Genomic DNA, 10710 nt, shown 5'->3' on the forward strand with positions numbered 1-10710 from the left:
ACTAAAAGGGAAAGCATCTATGAGAGTTATCACTTAGGTGAGAGTCCTTTACTAAGTAATGAATTTTGAATTTTCTTTCAAAGATAGCATGGTGCCTTGAATTCTTTTCAATTGGGTACATAATAGCAAATAGTAGGAAAGTGGAGAGATTTCCTCAGTAGGAAAGTGGAGATGCAATTGCCGGAGTAGGAAAGGGGAGATGCAATTGCTAAGTCAAAGGTAAAAGCAAAAGGTTGAAAGTTGGGGTACGCTATCTCCAAACTCAAAGTAAAGAGTTGGAAGTTGGACTGCTATCTCCCAAGGCCGTTAAATATGCTATCTTCAAAGGCTCTTTCATCGCTCATCTCTCCCTTTATGTCTCTCCTCCCTCTTTCTCGCATCTGCAAACTCTTCATTTCGCCCTTGCTCGATCACCTCTCCCTTCCCACCTTCCCTCATTCCATCCCCATGATCGTAGACTGCCCCCTTGCTCTCCCCTTGGACTCCCTTCCAGCGCATCGCCGCATCAACCGCCATTCAAACTCCCTTCTTGATTCTTCCACTTCTCTCCAGACGTCTTGCGATTCTCATGGGCAGCTGCTTGACCGTGTGTTTGGTCTCGCTGATGTAAACCACGATGGTTTAGTCAGCAAAGACGAGCTGCGTCGGTTTCTATTGAAATCGCAATTGAAAGTTTCAGACGACAGCTTGGATTCTCTTATACAGTCTGTTGCGCCACAGGTGGAGGAACATCTGAACATAGAAGAGTTTCGATTTCTATATGACTCCGTTCTGAACACGGGCAATGGGCGGTGGGAAGAAACCGATCCTCGAGGTGAGGAAGAGAAAGATTTGCTGGAGGCCTTTAGAATTTTCGACAGAGACAACGACGGATTCATTTCTCCGGCTGAACTCCAAGAAGTGTTCTCGAGCATGGGATTGTCGGGGGAAGCCAATCTTGGGGAATGCGCCCAGATGATAGAAAATGCAGATGAGGACGGCAATGGACTCGTAGATTTCCGGGAATTCAAGAAGCTACTGTATAGTCAAACCCCTTGAAGAGAATACGGTACATACTTCTTTAGCGTAATAACGTACATGATTCAAAATTATCTACACCATAACGAATATTATACTTCTTCATGATTCAAAATTATCTACACCATAACGAATATTCAAAGGGACTACATGCATCTTATGTTGATTCAACCCCAACCCAAGGAAGCTCCTTCGATCAAAGGACAACGCAAACAAACGGAGCTTCGGTCTAAGAGCAAATGGGGAGCTAGCAACCAAGGGGATGGGCAACCCACCCATCAACATCGTGTTAAAGATGCACAATCCATAGGCGGCATTAGAAGACAAGTGGATCAGCGCTACTCGACGAGGCTAGGCAGCGAAAGACCCCAGATGTCAAAGTGAAGCCAGAACCTGAATTGAGTCAGCCCACTTGACTAAGGGTGTTGTCGATGGCTCTGCACGAAGGACTCATGAGGGCGAAGTTTGTCAAACACGACAGATACAAAGTAATGGCACCTTCCTTTTCCGACAGAGAGGTGTGAACTATTGTAAATGTGAGGTGTAGTACCCATCATAAATGTTTGTGGTGGAGAAGTCATGTATATAAAGTTCTAGAGTCCTAGAAGTTACAATCATTCCTGTAATGTAGCAACTTGTATGTGCGCAGTGCACCCAAGAGTTGTTTGTATTCGAATGCCGTTTTGGGCTAAAGTAATAGAATAGCACTTTGCAATAATTCCTTTTCTCTCTCTCTTTCAATTCTGTGCTTTACTCTTTTGCATATGCTTCATGACAATTTGCATTCACTCGACGAGGGCGATGCTCTTGTAGTCATCTGTAAAAGGCAATTGACTTGCACACCTAGACAATCAAAAGAGCACGAAAAAATTTGATAAACAAACATGCACCACCACATTTGGTGATCCTGCTATCCTAGGAACACATTGTGTTCTATGTGGATCATCAAGCACTATTATACTTGATCAACAAGACCATCATCAGAAGCAACAATTGATTCACTGGATGCTATTACTCTAGGAATTCAAAGTCAAGATCATCCATATGCCAGGTTTGTCACATTGTGGAGCTAACTACTTATCTCACACAAAAGATACAAAATTGAGCAAAGGGATTGATGACAGCCTTCTCAATGCCCACTTGTCTGCGATGTCAATGTAGGAAGACAAGCACCAAGAGATCATCCAATATCTATTCACAGCGACCTTTCTCGAAGCTCCAAGCAAGGTTGAACGATGAAGCCATTCGCACATGGATAGGATCCATGGTTCTTGTAATGCTTTGTCACATTAGTGTAGAGAGTGTTCCCCCTTAATTCCACAATTAGGTTCTTCCAAACTATGGATCTCGATGCCTCGAGGAATGACCATCAAAAACCCCTTGATGGGCTTCTTCCCTCACGATAGCTCTTTCATGTGGAAAGATAAGGATCATGTCCCTCCCTTTTCCACACAAATAGTCGCATATGAGCGAGTACTTCCATGCCACAGAAATGAACAAGGTTCTACAAATGTTTCTCCACAAGATGACGAAAATGATTAGGATAACGAGCTATATATAGTACTCTAGGCCTACCCAATGGCATTCAAGGTCACAATGATGAACATCCCATTTTAGCTAGCATTCGGTCTCGAAGCAATAGTACCAATGGAATTCTTGTGCCTAGTTTAATAGTTTCCAACACACAAATGGCCGAGAAGAAGCCATCACAAAGTCTTACTGTGGATAGCCTATATGTAAGGCATAATCTAGTGGAGAAGGAAGGAATGGCATGAGTGCCACATCAAAAAACAATCTCTCAAAGTGTACGGCATGCTTGTCCTACACAATGCTCCATTGGGAGCAATGAATCAAAGCCTACAACATCGTGAATAGGTAGGACCTTACCAAATCAAAAATTGCTTTGACAATGGGATAATCACTCTAGAGGACGAGAAGGTAATGAACTACCAAAGCAAATCAATGAAATCAAGATCAGGTATTCTGGTAGCAAGTCAAATTCACTCAAGTAGAATTTGATGACAAAGAGCTAAAGGATTGAAGGGCGGCTGCAACCCAAAGTAGTTATTACATGTCAAATTAGGATTAATTGGCAGATCATGTAGAATCATGATTAAGGGGAGTGCCAAAACTAGGCAAGACTCCCAACAAAGTATAGCTTGGCCACAATTATGAATGGAAGGGCCTAATCATAGGAAGGAGAGGTGATAAGGGTTGCGTGAAATGATCATTAATAGTTTGTTGAGAGGGTAAACCCTAGAATCACACTTATAATAATCCCCCTAAGGCAAGAGAGCTCACTTTCTACATTCACAAGCCTAGTGAGAGCAACACTTTTGTCTCCATGCCTTGTCTCAAGTCTCTACTACCCAACCATCATGAAGACAAAAGAGGATTATGGTGATGAAAGAAAAGGATGTTGATGCCAACACTTTCTTTTGGTTCTTGTCATAGAGATTTCAAATGACAACTCACTACATGCATTTTGCAATGCTAGGTAAAAATTCCTTGAAGGTCATACAGGTAGCACTAGCCAATTGGGTAAAGCTAGTCACTTCGTGGATAAACAATCAAGTGATACGAATCCAATCAAAGAGATAGAAGGACGGGCAAGTCAAATCCTACCTTTGCCTACTAGCATGAAACAATTAAGAGCTAAAGAGACAACCATTGCCATCAAAATGTTGAATATGCTAGTAGATGAGTTGTTCAAGAAGTAACCCAAGGAAGACAAAGAGCAAGCACTGAACCCATCTGTAGAACAAAGGGTTGAGCAATAAAAGCCACATCAACAAGCACAACCAATACTATAGCCAACACAATTACCCACCGAAGTGACACGAGGAGGTAAGGGTAAATGCCTTGCCAAATGCAAAGGTGAGTGAGTAAAAAAAGCCATGAGAGGAGCCACTTTGTAACTCAACCAATAATGCTGATGGTCGAGCACAATTGGTTCCCATACAAAGTGCCCATGACTTCCTCCCCAACTTAACATCATGACTTGAAATCAAGAAAAAAATTCACCTACTAATGTAATGATTATGGTTTGAAATCTGACCAAGCCTACAACATTATGTGTTATGTCGTCACAAATTTTTTGCTCACGAGTGTGGCCAATTACAAAATTTTAATAGTTTGAAGAGGAGAATGAAGCACTATGATCAATGTGCATGTCCTTCAAGGAGGATTAGAAGGCCTAGCAAGCCAAAATAGTTAATGCAACCAAGTACGAGTCATGGCCGTTCATGAGGCTAACAAAGCAAAGAGAGAAGTGGATGTGGGAGGAAGTAAAGAAGATAAAGCACTGGAATGAAAAAAGGAAGTTGCAAGAAAAGGATGCCCAGACACATAGCGACCGAGTCAACGAAGAGAATATTGAGCTAAAGCTCAAGTTGGTATCTTGGAAGTGCAATGTGAAAGGGTTAAGGACAAGATCCCAGTGTTGAAAGTGAAATTGATAAGAGTCTAGGTCAAGTTGATGCACAAGGGCTCCAAACTGTTTGAAGGTATTCGAAGGCAATAGGATGAGATCCAACAATAGGTCGAAGGAATTTTGTAGCTACACATATGACCTTGAGACTTTGATACATTGAATACAAAGAAGGATGGTGGCCAAGAAGGAGAATATGGTGCGAAAGCCATAAGAGTGTCGGCCTCTACCATGATGGGATCATCAAAACCAATAACCTCACTTGAAAAAATAAAAATTATAAAAGTGAAGAAGAAATGGACTAAAGAAAAGAATAAGGACAAAACTGAGGGAATCCAAGCATCTAACAAGGAAAAGCTAAGGGCCAAAGAGCACCAAGCTACCAAGCAAGAGAAGACCCTAGTGACCGAAGAAGAAATCAAGCTAGCAACCAACCAGCAAGCAAATTAAGAGGTTGAGAAGCCAATAACTCAGGCAACCAGTGAGGCCAAAAAGCAAAGGGCCAAGTCAACAAAGGAGCTAGCTACAATTCAAGTCAAAAATAAAGTAGCCAAAAGCAGCCAAGGAGCCAAAGTGCAAGCCTAGTGGTTAAAGAGGCCATTCACACAGCTTGGTTGAAAATCAGTTGAAACAACAAAAGGAGATCCATGAAGTCGAGAAAATCAAAATTATTGAACTAATAGATCAAGAATGGGCAAGGGTGACCTTAACAAAGGACCCAGTTGACTTAAATGTTGAGATCACCCAAGATTCATGACTCAACCAAGAACCCAAACACTAGCAAGCAATGCACAAAGCAACTTCAGGAGGAAGGAGCAGAGTGTAAAGGGTTTGTCTCCCCCATATTGTTGTGGATCCTTCTCAACATGGAGTAGGTGTGGAGAAAATCCATCAAGATGAGGCTTAGTGGCTAAAGAAAATTTGGGAGGCAGCAGTGAACCATAGAAATTATCTACTTAACATGTTATCTACTCTCTAATCGCTCCATGACCCAAGGAGCAAGACCAATCTATCAACCTTGGGAAGGTTGTATACTACTGAATGAATGAGATCTTGATGACTAAGGTGATAATATTTTTTGAGCTCTTCTGCCAATGCCACAACCCTTTGATTCTGTCATGTCCCATTGGATATCATTGATGGCTCTGCATAGAGGATTTGTGAGGGAAAATTCTATTAGAGAGGATAGATACAAGGCAATGGCACATGCCTCTTTTGACAAGGAGGTGCAAACTAATGCAAATGTAGTGGGTAGTACACACTATGAATGTCTGTAAGGAAGTCGTGTATAGAAGGTTCTAGCGTTCTAGAAGTTAGGGTCATTCCTACAACCTTAGCAATTCCTTTATGTGGAGTGCAGCTAAGAGCTATTTGTATTTTGTATTTTAATGCCATTTTGGGATAAAGTAATAGAAGAGAAAATTTTTTTCCAATCCTTGAAATATTTCCTTTCCTCTCTTTCTTTTACTTCTTCATTTTGCTCTAGTTTTTCATTCCTCCTTGCCCCCGTGCTATGCGTATTCTTCCCTATGATTCGCATTTGCTCGACAAGGGTGACACTCCTTTGGTCATCCATAAAAGCTAATTGCCTTGTACACCCAAACAAATGAAGGGTCACATGATGAATTGATGAAAAAACAATACCACCTTTTGGCATTGACACTGACAACAGGGTGTACAAGTCTTTACATGATGAGAATCCATCAATATTTGAAAGTACTACCATTAGGACCTAATGCTCTCATTTATATCAATAACAATACATGTGTTCCCAAGTAAACGAAATTAGCAAAACCATCATAAATTAAAGTCTTGGAAATGCAATAAGATAACTATCATAATAAAAAAATTATTTGCACTTATGGTAATAACAAATTTCATGTTCCCCTTGAAGTTTAGTGTTTGAACTTCATTATTTTCATTTGTGGCTTTCATGCTCCCTTTTTCGCTCATGTACTTAGAGTGCAATTATGAGTACATTAAAGTTATATGAATACATAGATGAAATTTGATTAAAATTTTGCACTGAAACTATTCAAGTGATGTACCTACTCTCCACAAAGCTGCTCAATATGAGATTGAGCTCATCCCATGCTTATATACAGATTTAGATCATTGAATGAGGTTCATATCATTGCACTACGCTCAAATCAACAAGTGTCATGTGTTTGCCTATTCCAGTTAACATACTCAAACAATTACAAATATACATTTGAATGCTTTCCTTCTCTACTAAATCATGTAAAGTGCTTTGCTATTTACAATTGAAAAGACTATCAGTTGCTACTGTGACAATTCATTGCTGTTATTGTTTATTCTCTGCATTTGCTTTTGATAGTTTGAACTTTGAACATAGAACGCAAAGTAGTTGTATGATTAAATCCTTATCTTCTTACTATATATTAAGGAATGTGGCAGAGATATGGAGGTTAGGAAAGTGGCTTGAGGAGCAATTTTAGAGGTTTGGAGTGAAATTTCAGAGGTTCTGTGCAAAAGTCCCACGTGTCACCTAGCATAGGAAGAGGAGTGGTCGCGAGAGTGCCACATGGCATGGGGCAGAGACTGGCGTAGAGGGATAGCGCTGAATTTCCACATGGTAGAGAGCTATATGTGCCACATAGTGCTAGCTCATCCATGACCGAGGACGACGGCAGAGATGTCTTAGATGAGTTGGCATGGGAGAGGAGTGAGGCGGCTCACTAGCAGGCAAACACAAAGCGTAGGGGGGGGGCGAGAGCAGACACATGGCAGAGGCATGGAGCCACAACACGCACAGAAGACACAAGAATCAGGATCCACGTGACAAGACGTTGATTACAGTTTGTGTGTAGTTAGTAACTGCACAACGGCTCTAAGGTATAAGGGTGTGTCGTCAGCTCGTGACATGTGGCACGAATACACGATAAGATGGCACATTTTTCTCGGGTCTCATGCAGTTGATACACATGTGTGACTTAGGACGCAGGCAGCATGATGTCACATCAATTGTAGGCACGGGTGACCCCACAAACGTGGCGACTCTCTCGACTCTACAAACTCCTCAACTCACCGCCCAAGACCCCACTTGAAAATGTCTCCAATTCACAAGCTAGACTTGCAGAAAACTTATGTTAAGGAAACACAAGCATTCGTAGCATAGACAGAAGTGTCAAGCATGCAAGCTGACAACACCCTGCTCGTACTCCAATAGTACTTTGAACACCAAAAGAAGAAACAAGCAAAGATGCAACAACACGTCCAATAGTTGCAGGAAGACAAAGAGGCAGTACAGGAATTCATGCTCAAACAGTCTAAAATGCAGCAACAACTTGCCACTGCATAGGCCAAACTTGCAGCACTTGAGAAATAATCTACAAAGTCTAAGGAACAGTGTTACAACAGTGTTACAAACATATTGCAAATCTAATAGCCCAAGTTAAGGTACAACAAGATTGCATGCCTACTGTAACAGGCTAGCTCCAAGAAATCAAGGAAAAATTCTTTGTCCAGCTCGACCGTATGGGAGCAAATCACAGTGACCTTCAAATCAAGAAGATTTTGTTAAAATAGCAAATTCACGCACTACAAAATGTAGAACATCAACTCAGGGAAATGGCCGACGATGTAGACGGCATATTCCTTAGCAGGTATGAATTTACTGAGTTGAAGAATCAACTAGTCAAGACATCCCAAGAGCTGTCGAATAACTTGAAAGGAAGACTCTTTACTATTGCCAAGTGACCATACGATGCTTTTACATCACCTGCATACGCTAATGAGGCCATGGCCTATGAGCTAGAGACTCTGAGGGCAAGAACAAAGAATGACTAGAAGAAGCAGATGCCATTGGATGACACTCTCACACTCTTTGAAACATGAAAAGCAAAGACTCCTACAAATTTCAATATGCCTAAAAAATTCATGACACAAATTGCTAAGCATATAGTAGAACAGCCTAAAGAAGATGCTAGCACTAAAGTCAAGACGACCCCCAGCCATTCCATGTGTGCAAGACCTAGCAGAACAAATGAGGAGCCAGAATCATCTACAACAATAGAAGAGACTCAAGGAAAGAAAGAGGAAACCGACACTATAGATCCAATTGTCACCCGGGGAACAATGATTAACCTCAATGCTTCACATACCTTCAAGGTTCACTTGAAGGAGTATTTCCAATAGAAAAGGGTTCATGTCCTCGACTTTTTGTAAAAAAAAAGCTCTCCACCGAAAGTGCCAGGTGTTGAAGGCATAGCCTCCACCCATGTGGACACTTACCATGGGATAGGATAAATACACCTTTGGTAAGAGGGAGTTACTAGAACAAAGTAATGGGATCATTTTGTCACTGTAGGGATAGTTATAACTGCCCCTAACATCACTCCTTAGTGGCTTGATCCACCACATAATGTTTTGGACTATGACTGCTACATTTTGAAACTTATTGTTGCCTTACAACAAACAGATTGATCTCGGATGGCTATATAAAACCTTGTATTAGCTCTTGTTGAGGAGAGTTGTTGAGTTGATGTATTATATGCTACAATATAATATACAAGAAACATACTACCTTTGCAAGGTTTCCTCTCTGTTCTTTTTATACATGTAATAGTTTTGTAGTCCAATTACTTTTTGATTCTACTCTGACTGTTGGCACCTTGTTGTCAGGATTGGAGACGTATTTGTGTTTTTCACTTGTCTGAAGACACTCTGAACAGAGGTGGAGATGGAGATGGAAGGGGGGGTGATGAAAAAAGTGATGATAGAGGGGGGTTGACGAAAAAAGTTTTGGTGGTTGTAATTTTGCAAGTATGATTGGATCTTTTATAGAGAGGATTTTGGCTATCCTCATCCTTTAATATTTATCATACCATCTTTCAGGCTCAAGATATTACAAGCGGAGCTTTGCCACTACTCTACACAAACAATGCTCTCATAGTTGTTGTCCTAGACTAAACTTTTGGCCCTTGTTTCCACAGGGTTAACAAAAAGATGGTGGTGAAAAGATATAGGCAAATCAATATTCAAACAATCGCTAGATTTTTGTAACCACAAACACCCATGCATTATGTAAGTACCAAAAAAAGCACATATAGTTGAGTCAAAAATACCCTAACTTTTAAAAAATTTTCAAAAGATGGGTCACCATACAAGCATCGAGGGAAATGTCAAAAAAGCTTTGGAAGAGCCTATGATAGCATCAATAAAAATAATATTATAAGAGTTTTGACATTAAAAGTTTTCAATATTTTGGGTTTAAAATCTACTTTGTATTTGGACGAACTTTTTACTCACATTTAGGATTTTTCAAAGCATCATACCCATCCATGACATATACACATATGGTAATTTAAAAAGCCAGTCAATGCATATTTTGTAACACTTACACATGATGCATGTAAAAACCCTAAGGGAATACGCATGCCCAACCATGAAAATAATATCCAAAACACATTGAACTTGGCAAGTGCATGGATATTACTCAATATGACATGAAGGCCTCTACAAAGTATCATATCCCACATTGATGCATTTTGTTAACACTTGTACATTATGCATGGCAAAAACAAGGAAATACACACATGATGCATGTAAAAAACCTGAGGAAATATGCATGCCCAACCATGCAAATGATATCCAAAACATTGAACTTGGCAAGTGCATGTAAAAAACCTTAGGAAATATGCATGCCCGACCATGCAAATGATATCCAAAACACATTGAACTTGGCAAGTGCATTGATCTTACTCACACGAAGGCCTCTACAAAGTATCATATGCCACATTGATGCATTTTGTTAACACTTGTACATTATGCATGGCAAAAACAAAGAAATACACATATCCAATCCACATCAAAATTTGTGAGAACAAGGATCTTATCACATAAAACCATTAGACACATATAAATATGGTAGAAGAACATCGATATACATTTTGCACCTAGGTGTGGCATGGCTCAAAACATGGATCTTGTCGTACCCGTTAGATACATAGCATATGGTAAAAGCACATCGATGCATATTTGTACCTAGGTGGGGTATCATTCGAAACATGGATCTTATCTTACCCATGATACACACACACATACGATAGAAGCACATCGATGCATATTTTGTACTAGGTGGGGTATGGTTTGAAAAATGGAAAAATGTGAGTCTCTATATGTCTAAATGGGACCAAACTTGTTGATATTCTTGTTTTTACCTGAGTCAACATACCACACATCATTTCGTTCTTCTCATACGATGTAATTTCTACGGTAACTTTTCACCGATCAGCAGAGCA

At 40.3% G+C, this 10710-nt stretch overlaps 1 pseudogene across 2 annotated transcripts; it reads left to right on the forward strand.

Annotated features, from left to right (window-relative positions):
• Positions 1 to 388: 388 nt before the first annotated feature.
• Positions 389 to 1363, forward strand: LOC147887177 (calmodulin-like protein 2 pseudogene; annotated as a pseudogene). Of its 2 annotated transcripts, none has more exons than XR_015543260.1 (2): positions 389 to 1048; positions 1201 to 1363. The product of XR_015543260.1 is annotated as a calmodulin-like protein 2 pseudogene, transcript variant X1 (transcript). The 2 variants fall into 2 exon arrangements; XR_015543261.1 differs by having other exon boundaries at positions 1205 to 1363.
• Positions 1364 to 10710: the final 9347 nt, after the last annotated feature.

Source organism: Dipteris shenzhenensis, chromosome 23 (assembly GCF_047967505.1).
Source record: "Dipteris shenzhenensis isolate YYH24624 ecotype China chromosome 23, Dip_SZ_1.0, whole genome shotgun sequence".
NCBI lineage: Eukaryota > Viridiplantae > Streptophyta > Polypodiopsida > Gleicheniales > Dipteridaceae > Dipteris > Dipteris shenzhenensis.